The following is a 23,977-nucleotide window of genomic DNA, read 5'->3' as shown; positions in this document are numbered from 1 at the left end:
CATATTGTTGCTTTATATAGGTAACTTGCTACAGCTGCTAAAAATTTGAAGAAGAGCCTTTTTATAGCCTTGAGCGTCCATATTCAGCATTATTCTTCTCGGTTTCGATTATTACAACGATCATCACTGGATCAGATGGATCAAAAATGCATACTACTCGTTAATGACTCAACAACGTACCAAATACAGCTACTTTTCCACAGAGGTATGTAAAATACTCATTATTTGGCTAATATAAAAATCAGCAATTAAGTTGAACACGAATATGTAGCAGGTTGCGTAAAAGCTGCCGACAGTTAACCAGTAATGTCATCAAAGGAGACATTACTTGTTAACTATCAGCAGTCTTTACGCAACCTGTTTTACACTGGAATTTAACGTGCTGGTTATTTCTATTTTACATATCACTGTAGAACATAGTTGTATTTGGTATGCTGCAGAGTCATTTATGAGTAGTGCGCATTTTTTATTCCACCTTTTCTTCCAGTGACGATGGTTATAATTACCGAAAGCGGTAGAGAATAAATCTGAATGTGTGCAGATGATGGATACAAATGTTTTTCTTCAAAAATGTGACGTGTGTGTAACTCGGAAGGAAGAAAGCAGCTCCCTGTAACTGTTATTTGTATTAGTGCAGAAGACACAAATACATGATTTGTTAGCGCAGAGAATTACAGTAATTATTTCGTCATTTGAATAAGCTTATTTGCCACAGTCCATACTTGTAGTCGAAAATGATATTACAGGCTTTTTTTCTTTCAAACTATGAAATATTACATTGGTAAAAATTTTGTTCTGGACTAGTCGTCTTATTAACGTGAAAGATTTATCGCCGCAAATAACTAGTTTATCAGAGATATGAGTTCATCCACAACAAGAAATAAAATCATGAGAGGTATGCAAATAAGACATACATACTAAGACAAAAATGATAGTTTCAGAACACTGGATTATTTAGTCAACAGAAGGAGCTTCAGAAACGGAGCAAGCCAAGAACTGATATCTTACGTCACTCAGCAAATTGCCACAACCTCTGGATACTAACTGAAGCATTTTTCGGAAGAAATCCTCATAGGTCAAAATGGTTATACGAGGTAGGACAGTCAAAATACTTACATTTAATACATTTGAATAACAACCTGATGCTAATATACAAGTATATTTTAATAGGATGTGCACTACTATTAAGCAGATCTTTCTATAATACTAGATATTATAAAAATTTATATAATAAACATTTATACGCCCTTTTCCCATAAATCAGTGTCATTAGGTTATATTGAGCGAACATTTCTTCCGTCAAATGTTATTTTAACGCTCAGAACACATCAAAAGATAAAAGAAATATTATTATTAATAAACGCTACGATCAGGGAACTTTCGGAATGATACAAAACTAAAAATAACTGAAAGTAAGTTGTTAACAAACGTCAACTACACAAATAAAATACTAATGTTTTGTCCTGCGGTCCATACATTATGAAGGATAGTTTCTCTGGTATAATTTCTAGTTACTGAAGGACCGTTTGTTTTTCTTCATCTTTTTCATTTTCTGCGTCTTCTTCTTGCCTTGTACGGATGTCTGTTTTCTAAATAACGTCCATCGTTGGTGACTATCTTCAACCATACTGTGTAACCACGAAATATTTTCATCATCCATGGCTTAAATAAATCCCTGACATCCCATTCATTTTCTGGCTCCATTAGATTAAATTCTTTTCAATACTCCATTAATGTATTTCTGTTTCCGAAGACGGAATGATGCATATGGGCATTTCTATATTACTGAGTATTGTACTGATCCATCTGCTTTGTACCCTTCGCAATAGTCTTCTTGAAGCTGACGAGGCCACAAACACTCACAACATGAAACTGAGTGAGAATTACCGTGCGTACATTCATCAAGAAAACGCTTCCCTCACATCTAGCCTTGAGACAATGAAAGAAAACCCTGCTAAAATGTTCTACGTAACCCACTGATTAATTTTAAACTGTTTCTCGAAAAAGAACACAGAGACATGTGGACCCTTCTTCCGAGAAATGCCTCAGTCATAGCTATTCCCGGAAAGAGCCTGCAAGTAAAGAGTAAACAGACGTACGAACGGCTGTATAACTAAATATCTAGCGGCATGAAATACGATGCTTAAGCACGCGGTCACAGAACTGCGAGATGTACCACGGCGAGGTGCAGATGGCTGGACAGTTCGTACAAAGCACAATTACTGTCCCAGAACATCGCACTCTTTGCCACCCCGTACCTCTTCCCAGATTCTGCAAATCGCAGCGGTAACAAACAAGTCTTGCACCGCCTGCCGCTTACTGAAACCTCAGCTCGAAACATGCTGAGATAAAATACGATTGCTTGCTTGCAGTGTCTTCAGAGGAGCACCATATTACACGCCAATTATCTCGCTGAACGGCTACATGTCATCTGCGATCTTATATACGTTTTTGTGCCAATGCCTTATCTACGAAAACTCATCACGTAGACTACTCAGCATTAACTGTCGGGTCACATTATTTCTGTATAATATCGAAATGTAAAAGAGAGATATTTGCAGAATTGAATCTATTACGACGTATCACTAGTCGTGTCTGGTTAGCTCAATCGGTAGGAGCACTGCCTGCGAAAATATAGTTTCCAGTCCTGGTCAGCCATACAGCATTGATCTCTCAGGGATTACATAAGTATGAGGTGTGTTTTCACGAAGCATCAGCACAAACGTAAAGCGATGTGAGACGCTGTTAATGGCAGTGGTGAATAGAGCGCAGGTAGTGGATGGCCGTACGCCTCCTGAGACCGACTTTGGTGCGGAAAACGGCGTATGATGTAAATCGGCTACCTTTAGAAGAAGGAGTAAATGAGTGAGTTAAACGCTGACGGTTCAAAACAAATAACAGTAAAAGTAATAAAAAAAAAGAATCCTCAACGGCCACATGTCTCTAGTAAAGGAACTAGTCGGACATGCATTAGTGCCATCCACAATGAAGAGCACGTAGAGCTAATGGAGTATGTGTGCTCCTCGGCATCTGTGAAGGACGCAGCGGTGCCATTGCGTATGCGCAGTGCACGTTCTCCGGGCACTTGCTAGAACATGGGAAAGTCAAGCAGTCGCATAAACAGCTTCTTCGTGAGCTCACCCGCCAACCGCATCATGCGTACCCTCTATGTGACCCTCCCCCTCTTCTCCTCACGCCTAGGTCTCAAACATTCCGCTTATGGGTGAATTGGCGTGCGATTATCCCCGATGCTGTGGGACACCTGGTATCGGTCTTCGCAGCAGACATGCCGCAGCACACCGCTTATCCCAAACCAACAGACACGAAATAGATATTCAGCTGTACAACGTTGAGGAAGAAAACTGAATACTTTCTTGCTTATGGTTCTAATGGCTCTGAGCACTATGGGACTCAACTGCCGTGGCCATTAGTCCCCTAGAACTTAGAACTACTTAAACCTAACTAACCTAAGGACATCACACACATCCATGCCCGAGGCAGGATTCGAACCTGCGACCGTAGTAGTCCCACGGTTCCGGACTGCGCGCCTAGAACCGCGAGACCACCGCGGCCGGCTTTTCTTGCTTATGTTTTCTGACATGCGATTGAAGGAATTTACGTGAGGGAAGAGGAACGAAATTGCATTTCTATTCTTGGGTATATGGGCTTCGATGTTACATCGTTATGAGGTGCAATACCAATAATATGCGTTGACAATGTGTGTACATGCTCATTGCGCTAATACTCTTTCTTGCATCTGAGCTCAAAGCCGTAGTTCAGCAGCATTAGAACTTTTCAGAAACGCGAGCACCCTGCGAATCGTAGTCATCTCTTCTTTTCATTAGCAGCTTGTGACGTCTGGTTCAAATGGCTCTGAGCACTATGGGACTTAACATCTGAGGTCATCAGTCCCATAGAACTTAGAACTACTTAAACCTAACTAACCTAAGGACATCAGACACATCCATGCCCGAGGCAGGATTCGAACCAGCGACCGCGGTTCCACACTAAAGCGCCTAGAACCGCTCGGTCCCATCGGCCGGCTTGTGACGTCTTCTCGTAGTGTTTCTACACCCATCTGTTACCTCCCTGATTGAAACTGCTTCAATAATTTATGTTAAAGACTGCTGCTCTCTTTTATTACTTGCTGCTCCACTATTCTCTGCTTTTTTAAGAAGGCTATTCTCTATTAAATTAATGTTGCATACATGGGCTGACAAAATTGGCGTATCTGAGCTTCTTTGCAACGAATTTTTTTTCTCGTGATGGTTATACGATCTTGGCGTATTCAGATACATGTTCTTACCACTATAGATATATACAGTCATGTTTTTCTTCCTTTTTCTGCCTGTGTTTATCTTATTAATGTCCAGTCACAGTGAAAAAAAGAAGCCGGCCGGGGTGGCCGAGCGGTTCTAGGCGCTTCAGTGTAGAACCGCGAAACCGCTACGGTTGCAGGTTCGAATCCTGCCTGGGGCATGGATGTGTGTAATGTCCTAAGGTAAGTTAGATTTAAATAGTTCTAAGTTCTAGGGGACTGATGACCTCAGATGTTAAGTCCCATAGTGCTCAGAGCCATTTAAACCATTTTTTTTTAGCAGTTTAGATCTTAAAACTCCGTCGATGAGAAAGTCGTGACAGGGGGAGCTAGGAGTTGAGATTGGAATTGGAGAAGAAGAAAACGGTCGTGTCCTCTTCAAGGAATCATCGAAGAATTTGCCTCAAGTGATTTCTGGAAACCACATAAAATCTTAAGTTGGATGTCTCGACGGGGATTCGAACTGTCACTCTCCTGAGTGTGAGAGCAGTGGATTAATTACTGTACCCCCCTGCCTCTGGCTAATACGTTCTCGATGCTCTCACCAGTCAATATTGCGGTTTTAAGTATTGTTAGATATGTGGTAGTGTGTGTGTGTGTGTGTGTGTGTGTGTGTGTGTGTGTGTGTGTGTAGTGGGAGGGTGGGGGTGGGGTAGTTAACGAGGCGGTACAAGTGTTTAGTTTACTAGCGGTAAAAGCTCTAGAACCAGTAAAGAACGATTTATTTATCACCAATTAGTTTCGGACAAAAGGTCATACTCGATGGTACACATTTCTTGTGCAATTTTACACATTTCTCATACAGAGAATTACTTTGCTGAAGTAATCCAAAAAATACAGACTTCTTTGCATGATTCTGACTATTTAGACAAAGAAGTAAGCATAATGTAATTTTTTCTCTTTTATACCAAAAAAGAAACTTTTCCCGGCCCAACAAACACATAACATTGCACGTGAAATGCATACACTAGTGTGCAGTACGTAATGATGTAACTTTCGCATGATGTGTCGTTGCCAAGTAACAAAACTTGACGAAATTTGGACCATACATAGAAAGAACTGGTACAGTATTGTACATAAGGTAACTGAAAGAAACACACAATGAGACGTATATAAATGACACTTTTATCCATGGACAATGATTATTGCAATCTATGATGACCCCTGGACATTACAAAAAGGGGGACATGTGTCTAAGCTGGGTGTGTGATCATCATGAACGGCAATGCGTGGTCCGTAACGTGCTCTAATGTTGGTCCCCAGGTTGATACGGCAGTCTTGTCGCAAGGCGTTCCATTCTTCCAACAGTGCGGTTTACAACCGCTGGATGGTCGTCACAGCTCGATACATGAACGGTGGCGGTTCGCGCAGTTCGACACACGGACAGGGATTGCATTGTTACCAGTTCCAAGCGACGGTTGCGGTAAGGGCATACACGTGCTCTGCGCTTGAAGAAATTATGTCTCTCACTTCCTTCTGCAGAAATTGACGCTTACCACCACCATTAGCCGTGACAAGTCGACACAAATTGAATAAAAATTCAATAAATAACTCGCCACGACCACGTTTGATGCTCGCACTGGCTACGAAATTCACAGCAGAGCGCTGACAACACTACTGAATGCTCCTCGGCTGTCGGAGAATGAGTGACGTAGATGCGCGGAACAAGCCTAAAGTCGACCGACATGGTTCGTGTCTCCAAATGTAGCGCACGGGGACGCCCTGCAACACGTCTCCCCGACGTACATGCTCAATGGGATTTACATAGGAGGATCTGACAGGCCAGTCCATTCTCTGAAAATGCTCTCGTTCTAAGAACTCCTCCACCTGTGTTGTTCGAAGCGGCTGCGCATTGTGATTCATGAAATTAAAGTCAGAGGCTAAAGCACCCCTGAAAAGACGCAGATGGTGGAGGAGTACACGTTGACCGGTGAGTGTCCAGCGTTCGAATATTTGGAGGTCAGTAGGCGCATGCACCATTCTTCCTATCCACACCACAACACATTGTAAAGTGGCTATAATTTCGCACCTAACAAGCAGTCATCCACATACTTTGCCGTGAAATACAACCACAATTATGTATCATTTGATAGGTTGTACATCGTATATATGAATATTTAAAGAAGACTGACATTGTCACTTACACTTTGTAAATAATTGTTAACGCTTATTGCATGAAAGTTGATGGAGTTTCTTTATTAACAGAACGGCGTAATGAATGATTGCCTATACTAGTAGAGGTTGGAACACAAGTGGAGATGAAACGGCAGGCAGAACTCAAGTTCTGGGTGGAAGGCCCGCACAGGTGTTGGTTCTGCTTAAAAACAGGAAGTAGCTAGAAGGACATCGTGGCACTTGAGCTCTGGAGCACAATAGGGTGACGGCTGGCCGCTATTGTAGCAGGACCTGAAGAATAACCGGTAACTCTGCAAATCTTGGATGCAGGTGAGAGTAACAAAGAAGCGGCACCTCGGAAACCACGCAGGCTGCGTCATTTCCAAGGATTTTTACTCATCAGCGTACCATTGTACGAGTGTAGGATTTTCCTCGCAAACTTTCCGCCCTGGACGACTAAAGACTAAAATATGGTTGGTCGGCGTTCGGAAGAATATGTAGAGAGGGAGAATATTCCGTGGTTTCTGGAATACGATTCGTTTTCGGATTTACGAAGGTGGGGAGCCGAGGCTTCGCATCTCGTGGTCGTGCGGTAGCGTTCTCGCTTCCCACGCCCGAGTTCCCGGGTTCGATTCCCGGCGGGGTCAGGGATTTTCTTTGCCTCGTGATGGCTGGGTGTTGTGTGCTGTCCTTAGGTTAGTTAGGTTTACGTAGTTTTAAGTTCTAGGAGACTGATGACCACAGATGTTAAGTCCCATAGTGCTCAGAGCCAGTCAGCCAGCCGAGGCTTGCTGGGAAACCAGAGACGCGGTCTTTCCGTTGTGGGCCACCGTGTGTGACTGTCGCTCGGCATCAGCTTTGTTGACACAGACTTGCTGTCTTTGCTCTCAGGAGAGTTTATAGTTAGAATAGTTAGGCAACGTACTGTTGCGAACCTAGACGATTCTGGACTTCACCTCTGGGCTGGAAGTCGTCGTCGAGCACGCAGCGTTCAGTAACTGAGAGCACTTCTTCTGCCTATGCTTACGCTGAGACGTTATCTGAACTCCGCCCTTGTGGCTGGGAGTTCGCGTTTCTCGTCTGTAGAACACAGGGAGGAGAAGGCAGTATTAGAGCATATTAGTCAGAGGACCGCCTTCCGCCGTCCTAGTGTTTGAAACCGTTTATTTGTGGCTGGAGTTCTTCCATCGTCGCAGACGAGTACCAGAATCATCACTTCGATGCACCGGATGCAGTGCATACGGTGATATCGCAAATTGCTTCGGCTTATTAGGGCTATAAAGGTAAACAGCTTGCGATCACGTTAGTTTATTTCCACTGACACACCACCGTAGATCAGCTTTGAAAGTAGTGTCTTCTAGTGTTTGCTACGTAGATGATGTCAGTCGTTTCACGTTAGTAATACACTCCTGGAAATTGAAATAAGAACACCGTGAAATCATTGTCCCAGGAAGGGGAAACTTTATTGACACATTCCTGGGGTCAGATACATCACATGATCACACTGACAGAACCACAGGCACATAGACACAGGCAACAGATCATGCACAATGTCGGCACTAGTACAGTGTATATCCACCTTTTGCAGCAATGCAGGCTGCTATTCTCGCATGGAGACGATCGTAGAGATGCTGGATGTAGTCCTGTGGAACGGCTTGCCATGCCATTTGCACCTGGCGCCTTAGTTGGACCAGCGTTCGTGCTGGACGTGCAGACCGCGTGAGACGAAGCTTCATCCAGTCCCAAACATGCTCAATGGACAGATCCGGAGATCCTGCTGGCCAGGGTAGTTGACTTACACCTTCTAGAGCACGTTGGGTGGCACGGGATACATGCGGACGTGCATTGTCCTGTTGGAACAGCAAGTTCCCTTGCCGGTCTAGGAATGGTAGAACGATGGGTTCGATGACGGTTTGGATGTACCGTGCACTATTCAGTGTCCCCTCGACGATCACCAGAGGTGTACGGCCAGCGTAGGAGATCGCTCCCCACACCATGATGCCGGTTGTTGGCCCTGTGTGCCTCGGTCGTATGCAGTCCTGATTGTGGCGCTCACCTGCACGGCGCCAAACACGCATACGACCATCATTGGCACCAAGGCAGAAGCGACTCTCATCGCTGAAGACGACACGCCTCCATTCGTCCCTCCATTCACGCCTGTCGCGACACCACTGGAGGCGGGCTGCACGATGTTGGGGCGTGAGCGGAAGACGGCCTAACGGTGTGCGGGACCGTAGCCCAGCTTCATGGAGACGGTTGCGAATGGTCCTTGCCGATACCCCAGGAGCAACAGTGTCCCTAATTTGCTGGGAAGTGGCGGTGCGGTCCCCTATTGCACTGCGTAGGATCCTACGGTCTTGGCGTGCATCCGTGCGTCGCTGCGGTCCGGTCCCAGGTCGATGCTCACGTGCACCTTCCGCCGACCACTGGCGACAACATCGATGTACTGTGGAGACCTCACGCCCCACGTGTTGAGCAATTCGGCGGTACGTACACCCGGCCTCCCGCATGCCCACTATACGCCCTCGCTCAAAGTCCGTCAACTGCACATACGGTTCACGTCCACGCCGTCGCGGCATGCTACCAGTGTTAAAGACTGCGATGGAGCTCCGTATGCCACGGCAAACTGGCTGACACTGACGGCGGCGGTGCACAAATGCTGCGCAGCTAGCGCCATTCGACGGCCAACACCGCGGTTCCTGGTGTGTCCGCTGTGCCGTGCGTGTGATCATTGCTTGTACAGCCCTCTCGCAGTGTCCGGAGCAAGTATGGTGGGTCTGACACACCGGTGTCAATGTGTTCTTTTTTCCATTTCCAGGAGTGTATTAGACGGTGCAGTCATAATAATAGGCAGAGATGGGCAATTAATAATTTTAGTTAGGAATTATAGATAACTGCTGAAAGGGTGATTTTAATCTATAATAAATATGTTGAAGAACAACGTTTATCATTTAGTAGTATAAGTTGCCTTCATCATTCATTTCTACATCTACATCTACATCCGTACTCCGCAAGCCACCTGACGGTGTGTGGCGGAGGGTACCCTGAGTACCTCTATCGGTTCTCCCTTCTATTCCAGTCTCGTATTGTACGTGGAAAGAAGGACTGTCGGTATGCTTCTGTGTGGGCTCGATCACCCCCCTCTCCCTCGCGCAGTAATGTCCGTGATTCTAAACGCTCCCCATGTTCGTGATACAATGCTGTGAACAATACCAAACTCCTAGGTAGCTCTCGTCACACTTCGCACTTCTTCCAATATCCCAACGATTTCTTCGTGTGTAAAGTTATCCAGATGTTGTCTCTGCGACATGTTGTAAATAAAGAACAGCACCGCAGTACATAGTGACTGCTCATCGATAGACAGACACTGTCTTTTCCCGTACCTTCAACTGCCTCGTGTTGTGGGGCCAACCCCTTTTGGCGCTGTTGTCACGATGAGCTCATATGACGTGTAGCTTTCTGTGCGCGTTTGAGAGACCTCTGGAAACATGTTCTCACACTTTCTTTCATTTCCACCGAGTAGTATATGTTTCCTATTACTTTATCTCATCTTTAAGTTTTGCAAAGAAGTGTAAGTTGCAGCATAAGCATGTGCTTATGCCCAAAACTAGTTAGCGATTATCAGATACTAAATGACTTCAAAAAGTAGTTACCTATTATTAAGAGATACCAAGTAGCTTGTACTGAATGCTGCACTTAGCATGGAGCAAGATCTGGTCCTCCAGATCAGCATCGCTCACGTCTCTGCGCTCTCGGTCAATGTTTTGGCACCTTTCCACAACGCATGGACGCCACGTTGCCTTTGTTTCATGTACCGTGGTGAATCTGTGTCCAATACAGATGTTTTTCTAGCAACAACGGTACTGTACTGCGTACTTCAACTCTATGGTAAGTTCATATACTGAAGAGCAAAGGAAACTCTTAAAGCTGCCTAATATCGTGATGGGCCCCCGCGAGCACGACTGATGTCTGAAGTAGTGCTGGAGGGGATTGACACCATGAATCCTGCACGGCTGTCCATAAATCCGTAACAGTACGAGGGGTGGAGATCTCTTCTGAACAGCACACGGCAAGGCATGCCAGATGTGCTCAATAATGTTCACGTCTGGGGAGTTAAACTTATAAGAGTGTTCCTGGAGCCTCTCTGTAGCAATTTTGGACGCGTGGGGTGTCGAATTTTCCTGCTTGAATTGCCTAAGTCCGTCGGAATCCACAATGGACAAGAATGGATGCAGGTGATCAGGCAGGATGCTTACGTGAGTGCTACCTGTCAGTGTCTTATCTAGACACATCAGGGGGCCCCTATCATTCTAACTGCACACGCCCCATACCATTACCACGCCTCCACCGTCTAACAGTCCCCTGCTGACATGCAGGGTCCATGGATTCATGAGGTTGTCTCCATTCCCGTACACGTCCATCCCCTCGATACAATTTAAAACGAGACTCGACCTACGAGGCAACATGTTTCCAGTCGACAGTAGGCCAATGTCGCTGTTTTCGGGTCCAGGCGAGGCATAAAGTTTTGTGTCGTGCAGTCATCAAGGGTATACGAGTAGGCCTTCTGCTCCGAAAGCCCGTATCAATGATATTTCGTTGAATGGCTCGGACGCTGACACTTGTTGACGGCCCAGCATTGAAATCTGCAGCAATTTGGTGAAGTGTTACACTTCTGGTCACGTTGTACGATTCTCTTCAGTCGTTGTTGGTCATGTTATTTAACGACCTTTTTCCGGCAGCAGCAATGTTGGTGATTCCATGTTTCACCGAGTTCCTGATATTCACGGTACACTCGTGAAATGGTCGTACGGGAAAATCCGCATTTCATAGCTACCTCGGAGATGCTGTATCCCATCGCACCTGGCTGACTATAACACCATGTTCAAACGCACTTAAATCTTGATAACCTGCCGTTATAACAGCAGTAGCCGATGTAACAACTGCGCCAGACACTTGGTGTCTTACAACGTAGCGCCATATTCTGCCTGTTGGCATGTCTCTATATTTGAATACGCATGCCTAGACCAGTTTCTTTGGTGCTTCAGTGTATTTGCCATGCCATTTCACTCCCACACTGTGGTGCCATTTTATCTCTACTGCAACAGAAATGTGTCTGGAGGAATTCAAGTATGTGTAATCTTTTTTAAAAATGCGCCATTCTAGTTGCATAATTACCTTAGCGTGGACGACATGTGTAACTTCCTTTTAGGCCTCTCTATGTAGTTCACGAGAGGTTGTAGTGTTTTAAGCTTTGTTAAACTTCGAGTAAAATCTTAGGCTTTTCAAAGGTAACATTTTGATTAAAGTAATTGTCTTCTAATTGATTAGTGTAGGTGAACAAGTCTCAGGGCAGTGCCCCGATTTAATTACTATTGCTCTGTTTCGAAACAACACAGTAGGATAACAAAGAAAGATATGCTGTGCCAAAACCATGGACGTCGTCTGTTGCAAAGTCGTTTGTGCTGAAGTACACCAGCTACGAGAGCCTGATGGTAAATATGCTGAATGAAATGAAATGTCACTCAGACACAAGTATCACAGACTGATAAGCTATGGCTTGCCACACTGTAGCAACGACCGTGTAAAGCTTGTGTAGACTTTGGTTGTACTGGGCTTATGGGAGAAGTGAAACACCACTCAGATAAACGCTAAGGTAAGAGAGACCTCAGGGAGGCTGTCTGCACCTCAGGAGGAGCTCCAGAACACCCTAATTTGCAAAACAAAGTAGTTTTAAGCGGAGTGTGAAACGGGCTCCTTGAGAACGTAATGCAAAGTAGCTTCAACTTTGCCGCTGTTTTAAGAGGCGTGCAAACGCGGAGAAACTGTTGTAGGCTGTAGGCTTCCACACGACGACGTGCAGGGCGATTAACGCAGCCGTTGGGCCGTCATCCCTGCGCTGCCGGCCCGTCCCGCGCGGCTCCTAACGCGTCTCCGGACCGCGCTGTGAGTCGCCGGGCCCGGCTCTAAATTAGCCGGTAAGGCTCGGCTGTCATATCGCCGCCAGAAGCAGCAGTGAGTCCGGGGGCCGCACGTCATATCTCGCCGCTCATCTCATCTCGGCGCCGAGCGTGCGGCGCTACCAGGGCAGCCTAACTCCCAGGCGCCACGGCAGGTTGTCCACTGTCCCGTCGCTACCAATTAGGCGGCAGGCATCCACGACCGCGGTACGCCTTTGGAACGTATCACAGAAAATTCCTCGTAGTAGCGTTTCGTCTACACTTTAACCACAGAGAATATTTGCTTAGACATTCCAGCTTGGTGGAAATTGTTATTCCCTACCTGAATGAGATTTCCACTCTGCAGTGGATTGTGCGCTGATATGAAACTTCCAGGCAGATTAAAACTTGTGCCGGCAAAGGTCCCGAGTTCGTGTCTCGGGCCGCCACAGTTTCAATTTGCCAGAGCCGGCCGGGGTGGCTGAGCAGTTCTAGGCGCTAACGTCTGGAACCGCGCTACTGCTACGGTCGCAGGTTCGAATCCTGCCTCGGGCATGGACGTGTGTGATGTCCTTATGTTAGTTAGATTTAACTAGTTCTAAGTTCTAGGGGACTAACGATCTCAGAAGTTAAGTCCCATAGTGCTCAGAGCCATTTTTTTTTAAATCTACCAGGAAGTTTTGTTATTCCTTAACTACACTAAAGCTAAACTCAGTCCGAACATGTGTCGGAAGGCCCAACGGCACCGACCGACCGCCGTGTCATCCTCAACCGATGGGCGTCACTGGATTCGGATATGGAGGGCCATATGGTCAGTACACTGCCCTCCCAGGCGTTGCCAGTTTTCGTGACCGATCCGTAGCTGCACTACCTGACAAAGAAAAGTGAAGCACCCAGAGGGTAACGAGGAAACGAAACGAAACTTTGCGGGCTGAGAGGGTATGTGGTATTTTTTCAGTGATTCCAAAATGAAATAAAGTTTACAAAGAACTTGCCAGTGTGAGCCCACGTATCAGTATGCCGCTGCACTTATAACGTATCGATTTGCTGATCCCGTGGGCGTCCGCCAAAGTTCGCAACAAAGGATGAATCGAGAAGTAATTAATGAATTCTAAATCAAGTGACAGATTCGGAACCTTTTTATGAGGAACAAACCGCTGTTGTTTCCATAATTTGCGTATCAATTTTATTTCGAAACACCTAAAAGTTCAACGGCGAATTAAAGTGAAAAAATAATTACAGAACGGAAAGAAACCTTATAATAATGAGTCTCCAGATATAGAGAGGAATTAATAGTTTTATCTATGTGGAGGTGGCCGTTAAAAAGATTCAAGTTTAAACGGAGCATCTTCTTGGTTCTTAGACGCGCTTCAATACAGAGAATACCCGCCGTTCCAGCGGCCAAGGCTGCGTCAGGTTAGGAAACTTGTGGGAAAACAGAAGCGGCGAGTTCTATGGTAGGCAGGCTTGACCACCCAACAATATGGCACCGGAATCACTCTTTACAGCCGCAGTCACACTAATGTGAGGTGCCGACCTGGTAAGAAAACCCCTGAGCACCGCCGCTCCAGCGCATGCTGCAACTTCTTATAGACAGCGTCCTGGCTGTGGAAAAGTTCCAGCATGCTGGAGTGAAATTTAAGTGGTCGATTAGTAATGACGTTCGGATTCGATCACCGTTTCGGTCATTGGGTTATGATGAGTATTTCGCGATACTACGAGAGAACAACAGCACCAGCCATGCGGTAAGGTTTACCGAAGTCTGCCATCGTCCTTTTTGTTGTCTATGCCTAATTCTCATGGTTTAGCATTCTCTCTCCGAAGTGCTCTCCTTTAACTTTCATAGTTATTGGTCAATACTTTTTCTATACGTCGTTCTGTGAATGTTTTTACGTCGGTGGAGGTTGCCCTCTGTTAAGAGTGACTTCTTCTGTACTGATATCTATTTTTTTATTTTTTCAATCTTATATTTCTCCAGAATCCATTAAAATTAGTGGCTGCCTGCAAGTCGGGTCGTAGCCCATGCCTTTCCATAGTCTCATAGTGGGTAGAATATTAATATGATATGTCGACTGCCTATCTGTTTTTATCTCGCCCGCGCATTTTCGGTGGGGTAGCACGTTCTGCCCTGGTTGCACGCACTGATTGATTTGGGAACGGTGCCATAAAGCCATTGTATCGTGTCATGAGGCACGCTGGCTGAGAACTGCTGAGACTGCTACTTGATATCCTGGACACACGTTGGGACCGACGTCCACCGAGCGAGGTGGCGCAGTGGTCAGCAAGCTGGACTCGCATTCGGGAGTACGACGGTTCAAACCCGCGTCCGACCATCCTGATTTAGGTTTTCCGTGATTTCCCTAAATTGCTTCAAGCAAATAAAGGGATGGTTCCTTTAAAAGGACACGGCCGATTTTCTTGCACACCCTTTCCTCATCTGATGGGAACAGTGACCTCGCTGTTCGGTCCCCTCCCACAAATCAACCAACCAACCGACGTCCGATCTGGTCCCACACATTCTTTCGGGGAGGGATCTGAAAATCTTTACGGCCGTGGCAGAAAGTCAGTTTCCCACAGACGGTTGACAGAGGTGCGATGGACGTGCATTTTTCTGTCGAAGAATGCGCCATGGTACTGTCAGATTTCAGGTAACGCACGATATGCTTGACGTAACGTTGTACCGTCAGACATTACTCAATCACTACAACGCGTGAACTGACGTCATACTTGATGATTCCCCACACCATGACGCTAGGAGTAGCACCGCTGTAGTTCTCCAAAGCATCTCCAGGTCGCCACTGTACTCGCGAGCGATGGTCGTGTGGGACCGTGCGGAAACGGTATTCATCGACGAACACAGTGCGACGCGATTCATCAACACTCTATGTTTCCTGGTCACGGCACGACTCCAAAAGCATCCGTTTGTGTTGTGGTGATAACGGGAGCCCATGCGTGAAGCGGCAGTTCCCTATATTGGCTACTGCTAGTTTCTAACCAATGGTACGGGGCGCCACAAAATGTTCAGCATTTTTTCTGGTGTGGTAGCCGCAGATGTGAAGAGGATACGGTCTGCTCAATGCAGGATAAGGCGGTCTTCCCTTCTCGTGGTCGCTCGGTACCTTCACGTTCTACACGTTCCCATGCAGTCCAACACTGGGCCACAGTAAAATCCGAAAGCCCCACAGACTTAGATATTTCAGGGTTAGACCAACGGGGTAAATTCAGAACCATAACGAGGTCTCTTCGAAACTCTGCCAGGTGCCGATAACGCTGTATCAAATGGCTACGTGGCATCTCTGCGTTCTTCACTGCGATAACTCAACATCTAACGCTCTTCACGCCACGAAAATGGCTCTGAACACTATGGGACTTAACTTCTGAGGTCATCAGCCCCTAGAACTTAGAACTAGAGGTCGTGCGGTTCCAGACTGTAGCGCCTAGAACCGCTCGGCCACTCCGGCTGGCTCACCCCACATATGTACCCCAAGAGGTCTGGTAACAACACTGAATACGAACAACACTAATATCCCATAATCCCTGGTGGCCGTTTTCCTTGTCACAGTGTTGCAACTTTAATCATTGACATAAATGCTGATGGTGTGTATGTGTGCGAATTTACTTTGACATCTGACCATGTCTTCTGGGTGCTACACGTTTTCAACTGGCAGTGAAATAAATAAATGTCAAGCAACTGCTCGTGTGGTTCAAATGGCTCTGAGCACTATGGGACTTAACATCTATGGTCATCAGTCCCCTAGAACTTATAACTACTTAAATCTAACTAACCTAAGGACAACACACAACACCCAGCCATCACGAGGCAGAGAAAATCCTTGACCCCGCCGGGAATCGAACCCGGGAACCTGGGCGCGGGAAGCGAGAACGCTACCGCACGACCACGAGATGCGGGCACTGCTGGTGCGCTTTTCAACGATCTGCTGTGCCTGTAATATCAATCAGGTGTCCTTAAGGTAGATGTTCTTTTGTAATCTATTCTTATTTTGCTCGTGTGCTATAACGCAGGGGTTGGACATGCAACTATATAGTCCAGCGGTGTGTAGCGCAGCGAGTAATAGTACTGTCATAAAGCACGTCAGTAATTCAGCTTCCTCAGTTCAGCATTGTCATTGCAATTTGCGACTCCTGTGTGGCTGCGTCTCTAATTGAGATGACATTTGCACTAATACTGTATCTTAGTTATTTCTGCGTCAGTGTTAATTGCAATAGTTTTTAAATACGACTAGGCAATCTAAGGGTAATATTGTCTCATAAGAATTGTAATACTATCCGGACAGATCCGGAGAAAACATTTACCTGCTAGAAATACTGACAATTAGACCTTCAATGTAGAGAAAAGTGTAGTTCTACTGCTAAAGTATCGAATTCGTTGCTAGTAGCATTAATGACTAGTAAGCGATGTCACTCGCTTTATGTAAATACTTTTCAGTAGCAATGTGTAGATCTATGAGATGGAATGATCAGTATGTTCAGTTATAGGTAAAACAAATTGAAGGCTACTTCATTGTTAGGATACTGGGTCCTATGTGCCCACTACACGCACCGTCTAACGCTTTTTGCATCGTCTGTGCAATGAACAGGACTGCCGAAATCTACTGCTCCGAAAGGCTTTCAGGAACCAGAGAGACTGAGGTGCAAAGTCTTGAGTAGGGCACATCATTTTCCGGCTTATGTTTTCAGAATAAAATTGCCACCAAGCAGAGTAAGAAAACTTCCTGTTAGAAGTATTTGGAAAGTGATGGAGACTGCCTTTTCGTTAGACCGATGAGACAAAATGGAGAACAACTTAATTTAGGGAAGTGGATCGAACACAGATTAGGAAACATTTGTCAGAGCCCTGTGAATGAAATTGGTAAGTGTAACTGAAAATGTTATTACGCCCACCAGGCATGTTACATTTACGATTTTCCAGTTGTGCTTAAGTAGAATTGACTGTTTATTGAAAGATGCTTGAACTCTGTCCTGTCTCCTTAATGGTATTTGTTAACGTGGTGATGTTTGAATGGGGAAGGCGCTGATGTAACTACAAAAACTGAAATGTGGCGTTGAGTCTCTACCAGAGGAAAGCTATGAATGTTTATTTAGTAGAGGCCAAGTTTGGAAAAAGAACAACAAGAACATTTTTCTTGTTTACCCTTAGATAACGATCTTGCGTAAGCGTGAGTCAGCATTTTCCGTCGCTTACAACTGGCCTTCAAATGGTCCGTGCACAGAACAACTGAGTGTTTCTGGCGACGTACGGAATAATCATTAACATACATGTTGCAAGCGCAAACTTCAGTCAGTCAATGTGAAAATGCTCGTATTTGGGGAAAGACAAGAGAAACAGTGCATCTGCGTGGTCTACCAATTATAGATATTTATTTTTCGGCGGCGGCAAGTAAAATTTTTTATATCTCTTTCGCTCTCAGATGAATGTAGAAATTATATGTTAGAGGATCTATCTAACAGAGTAGCAGTGGCATGCGTGACGAAGGCTGCAGCAATGCCCCGCGACAAGTGGTCTGCAAAACGCCATAGCCGGCCAGGTGGCCGGGAGGTTCTAGGCGCTTTAGTCTGCAACCGCGAGACCGCTACGGTCGCAGGTTCGAATCCTGCCTCGGGCATGGATGTGTGTGATGTCCTTAGGTTAGTTAGGTTTAAGTAGTTCTAAGTTCTAGGGGACTGATGATCCCAGATGTTAAGTCCCATAGTGCTCAGAGCCATTTGAACCACTTGAAAACGCCAAAAGCGCTGAGGAACAGGCTAATACGTGATTGATTCATTGGTTCGCGGGCTTCGCGTCGGATATTGTTGTGGAAGCTGCACAGTATTCCAAGGAAACAGCAGCTAGCCGTCTTCGGGTGTTTGCTGCAATGGCTCGCCAGTATATACGCTGACTTGCAAGAAAAGCGCACGCGCCAAGGAAAAAGAGTTTTAAGCACTGTAAAAGTCCGATTACAGTCGTAGACTTGTCAAACGTAAAACGATGATTAAAGTTGACTCGGAGTTGTTCGTCTGCGGGCGACGATGCCATAGTACTGCTAGTTCTGATTCCCATGCTTCTTTAATGATGGAGCTCCAGTAGGCGGAGACGAAAGGACCTTTGTCTTCCCGCAGTTCATCCTGTGCTCCGTGTCAGCAGATTTTTCTGGCTGACCCAGTCTGATGTGACATCTACGTCCAGAGCATCTATCCTTAACAGTGCGACACAGCTGACCGACGTACGATTTGCCACACTTGCACGGGGTTTGATATGTCCCTGGTATCCTTATACCTAGGTTGTTTTTAACAGAACCCAGCATAGATTCCCCTCGCGCTGAAGTGCCGGTGACACATTTTATTTGATTTTTTTTTAATACATGACTGCTCAGCCAACTCACTCAGCTAATGGACATTTGCGGCAAGATGGTTCAAAGTGCGTATTAGTACATTTCTCTAGGCAGCAGGACTGATGAGCTCGATAGAACTAAGATGAATGAAACGAACACATACGGTCAGTCGTGGGTAAATCAGGTGGTAGACCTCCACCCATTCGCAGGATTCTGGAAAAATGCAGTCTGTCTGGCCGGCCGCGGTGGCCGAGCGGTTCCAGGCGCTTCAGTCCGGAACCGCACGACTGCTACGGTCGCAGGTTCGAATACTGCCTCGGGCATGGATGTGTGTGATGTCCTTAGGTTAGTTAGGTTTAAGTAGTTCTAAGTCTAGGGCACTGATGATCCCAGATGTTAAGTCCCATAGTGCTTAAAGCCATTTGAACCATTTTTTGCAGTCAGTCTACAAATGAGATTGCTTACAAAAAGTGGAGCGAGCCGTCTTAAAATCCTGCCACAGTGCGTGGGACTCGTAGCAGGTAAAGCTGACAGGGGATATTGAACGTATACAGAGAAGGGGTCCTATTGCGATTGGCTGTGGAAGAAGGTGTCGTCCCATAAGAGCGGTGAAGACCTAAACTCGCCGCTAGAGGAAAATTGACGAACACCGCGTGACGACAGGGCAAGCACATACTCTCAGTCATGCTGAAAACAGAGGTATGGGGTCTTCGAAGGAAGAGCAAAGAGATGTAGTGTGTTTCCTGACAGTGGAAGGAGTGCGGGGATCGGAAATTCTTCGAGGAATGTCACAAGCATACGAGAGCACAGCATGTCCTTTGCAAGGCTCAAGCAGTGACACGGGGGGTTCAAACACGGACGGATGTTGTTGGCCGATGACGCACAACCTGCAACGCCACACCGCATCACCGAAGCCAACTGTCTAGCAGGTGGATGCCCTCATTATTGAAGAACGGTGAGTTAGAGTGGCAGCCGTTGCCCCGGAGGTCAGACTGAGCGCTGGAACTGCATCGGATTTGCAGTGCTACCTGTACCTTGTGCTGTTACTTGATGAACTTCCGTTCCCTGCAGTCCTTCCGCTGTCAGGAACCCCTCTGCTCTTCTTCTGTGGCCTCCATTCCTCTGCTTTCAGCATTACTGAGTGCAGCGGACGTGGTTTCTGTGTCATCACCTGCGTGCGCCCCTGTCGCTCTAGAGGCCTCAGCGCTCTCACAGGGGCTGCGCATTTTTTCGTAGGCAGTGGCGTTAAGATCCCTTCATCAGTTTTCCTTTTAAAGATTCTGGCTTGTTTCTTTTTGAATGTAAAAAAAGAAAATGTGTTCAAATGTGCGTGAAACCTTATGGGAGTTAACTGCTAAAGTCTTCAGTACTAATCGCACGGTTTTGCGGTGCGGTCGCAAAACACAGACACTAAACTTATTACAGTGAACAGAGACGTCAATGAACGAACGGACAGATCATAACTTTGCGAAAATTGAGAAAGTAAACTTTTCACTCGAGGGAAGACTTGAACCAAGAACATCTCGTTTCGCAGCTTACACTAACCACGGGACTACGGCACTCCGAAGCTCACACTATCCTTGATGTTGCCTATGTTGCGCATGGACAACTCAGTTTGTGTATTTTGCTTACTTTCTTCATAGTTCCACACAACTTCTCCATGTTTTCTCGATTGATCTGTGATGAGTTTTTCAAGGCCTATCCACTGTACCAACTTACAACTAAATCTGAGGGGGTTCCAATGGGGAGGTTCCCTTGTAAGTTCTAGTGGATTGATGACCTCAGATGTTAAGTCCCATAGTGCTCAGAGTCATTTTAACCTTTTTTGAAATAATTGTTTATATGTGATCAGATGATCCGAGTATTTCAAATATAAGTTCATATCGAGTGCTTAATTAAAGTTTCTTACCGACTACTACGTTAATGGAAATTTGCTTACCCCCTGGATATGCTTACCCTCGGTGTGTTCAGCACGTTAAGCCCTGGCCTCCCCGCCCACGAGAGCAGCTCTGAGTGGGCGTCCTCCGCGGCTGGACCCTGGATCCACTCCCCCACCCCTCCCCTGCCGGTCGCTGCACCGGGGCGTAACTCAGTGCCGTCAGCCACCACCGGCGGCGCTGCTGTCGCGGCCGTAATTGAAAAATAAAGAGCGGCTCTCCTTATCTGCCGCACGCTCCCTCCAGCGCGTCCCATCACTCAGCATTTTAAATTTCTAAACGCCGTCCAACGGCCCTCGTGACGACAATTAAAGTACCGAGAAAGCGAAAAATTTATTCCGGCGCAGTGGAAGGTCGGAGATGCGCCCAGCCGCTGACGGCGGTGAATAGTAATGCCGGCGTTATGCCGTCTCTACTGCCGCCGAGGAATCTCCGAGTTTCAACGCAACGGCCATCTGCGTCGTCCCCCATTTATGCGGCTTTCCTTGTGAACGCTTTACCGGCCGACCTATCCGGAGACTGCTTACGCCTTCTGTCCCGCCAGCAACCCATACTTGCATAGGTTCTTTCAAACGTGTCTCCCTTACGCAGGTTGGTGCGTTGTTTCTTGAGCTCTGGCAAACGTTAGAATTTCGCACCGTAGACAGAATGTGAGAACAGAGAACATACTGAAAGATTAGCTACTGAAGGGACAGCTTGGGGGAAAGTTGGCATCCGTCGTACCTCAGGGAAATGTGTTTGGGTCTTTGTACAAAAGACCTAGTAGACAGCAATGATAACACCGTTTTGACATCTTCCAATCAACTGTATTTATTTCTCCTGTTTTGTGTAAAATATATCAACGATTTGAGAGTTACATAATTCCATCTTTAGAAACACAATCTGGTTCTGTCACAAATGATAACAATAGCGTTACTTAAAAGTAGGAGCTTCCGAGAGCAGGTGGAATTAGTTAAAAACTGTACTAGAGAAAAATTACGTAAAGGAACATGCAGCTGCGGTCAGAAAACTTTAGTTTACTTCATACAATGAAAACTGAAATATATAATAAAATCGTGGTGACATTCAACTGATGAACATTTCTGTGCCATATACACAATAGTGAGTGTAGTGGAACATTAGTGGAAGATTTGAATAATGTATTTTACTACTGAGGGACATATTCCCTAAAAAACAATTACTGCATTTTTACACAAATCCGGATTACTTTGCTGACTTGGCAACGGCCTTGCCTCAGTGGATACACCGGTTCCCGTGAGATCACCGAAGTTAAGCGCTGTTGGGCGTGGCCGGCACTTGGATGGGTGACCATCCAGCCGCCATGCGCTGTTGCCATTTTTCGGGGTGCACTCAGCCTCGTGATGCCAATTGAGGAGCTAGTTGACCGAATAGTAGCGGCTTCGGGCAAGAATACCATCATAACGACCGGAAGAACGATGTGCTGACCCCACACCTCTCGTATCAGCATCCTCGGCTTAGGATGACATGGCGGTCGGATGGTCCCGGTAGGCCACTCGCAGCCTGAGGAGGGAGTGCTTTTACTTTGCTGACTATAAGTCAACCACAAGCGACGCCAGTGCGTGTTACACAATGCTTGCGATGTTACTTCAGTAAATATTATGTGTAATATTTCTTTAAACGAAACTCATAGCCTCACCTTTACGTTGCTGCATTGAGCAAAACACAGTTATTATTCTTTCATTTTCATACAGACAATCTTCGTGCTGTGATACCAGTTTCAATGAAATTTATTTTTATTGTAATTGCTTGCTTGCAAATTTTTTTATGAAAATCGGTTTTAGAAATCGTAGAGCGTCTGTTCTCTTTGATATTTTCAGCAACTTCATACACTAAATCGTCAGCAATGACTGAAGGTCGCCCACTTCGTTCCTTACGATGCACATCGTACGGCCACCTTTAAAAGCTCTCACTCATTTTCGCACCATTCTGTCGCTCATAAGTGTCAAGAAATGTGCTTTATGCAGTTTTTACAGAACTTTTAAATTATCGAGAGTTTTGCTTAAGCGGAAAACTTCTAGGAGGAGGATATTCAGAGCTGGTTGTACGAACCGATATTTGAATGAACATTGTTGGAAATAATGTACAAAAGAAGATTAAAATACGGGTATTAGGTTACAAATGACTTAAGATAAGTTGCAATACATTGTTCTTAGGAGCTGTGATATGAGAGTAGGACTTTCTGGATAAGAAACACTCTGTATCATTTTCGTCTCTCTCTTATTTCTTATTCGTCAGAAAATGTAACGAACAGATAATTTCTTAATTTTATTTTGTATTTTGATCATCCCTGTAATATTCTGAGTTCCTATTTGACGTACGTCGAGAAGTCTGTGATGAGTACCGATATTTCTTTGCCTTTTCTAATTTATTGTGAACTGTACCATGTACGCTCTTGTCAAGTTTATCCTGTTATTTCTTGTGCTAAGATAACAACATAGTTATAGATAGTTTGCTCACGCCGTGAAATCTGCCATTGATGAGATCTTGATGCTGAGACTAATTACTAACCCTCAACACAAATAGTAGTAGAATACTGCACGTAAACAGATGAAATGACGCGATATTGTGAAGTTCACGACATGTCACTAAAACCGAAAGTTTTGAAAAGAAGAAGAAGCTATAATGATCTCACAACGATGGTTTCAATGAATAACATTTCGCGTCCCTAAACAGTAGATTAATGCACCTAATTTATGTTTCTTATTAAATTATATTAATTTTCATAAATTATAATTTTACATTTTGTTTTTCTAATAAAACGATTTAAATTTGTTTTTCATTTTTTATTTTAAGTGAGATACTAATTATGCCCACTGGAAGTTCGGATATCGTATTATATTACTGTGAGTAAAAAAGCATTAAATAAAAATAAAAAATATACAAAATTGGGGTGAAAAGTGGCAGAGGTATCAAATGATGATCATAAAAAATAAAAGAGTTTTTAGTAAAGCAAGAAAATTGACACAGTTCAAAGACCTAATTAATAATTACCTGGTAACACCTCACATTCGATGAGGACAGTACTACATGTCCATATTACCGTTGTGTAGAATGTAATGGAATTTACTGCCACCAATAATTAGTTGAAATTCAAAGCAAGCTTATACTCTTTCAGTTTAAGTTTTATAGAATTATTTAAGTCGATTTTTTTCTGCTGCATTTTTGAGTTGTCTCACTGTTCTCACCGGGGTGCGATATATCAGTTCAAAAATTTGCGATGTTATGTGCCCGATTTGGCTGTTAGTAAGGTGGTTTTGGGACCAGTGCAGAGAATACATACGTTAGGTTTGCTTATTATTCAGGTAGAGATTAATGAAAGGT

General features: G+C 45.2%; 1 protein-coding gene and 1 pseudogene across 1 annotated transcript in view; one reads left to right on the top strand and one right to left on the bottom strand.

Annotated features, from left to right (window-relative positions):
• LOC126282257 (uncharacterized) overlaps positions 1-23,977 on the bottom strand; it is a 1,335,550-nt gene that overhangs the window by 415,693 nt on the left and 895,880 nt on the right. The window lies entirely within an intron of this gene.
• LOC126282578 (5S ribosomal RNA) lies at positions 21,854-21,970 on the top strand (annotated as a pseudogene).

Source organism: Schistocerca gregaria, chromosome 7, assembly GCF_023897955.1.
Source record: "Schistocerca gregaria isolate iqSchGreg1 chromosome 7, iqSchGreg1.2, whole genome shotgun sequence".
NCBI lineage: Eukaryota > Metazoa > Arthropoda > Insecta > Orthoptera > Acrididae > Schistocerca > Schistocerca gregaria.
Note: the sequence above shows the minus strand (reverse complement) of the source record. Positions and strands in the feature narration are given on the sequence as shown.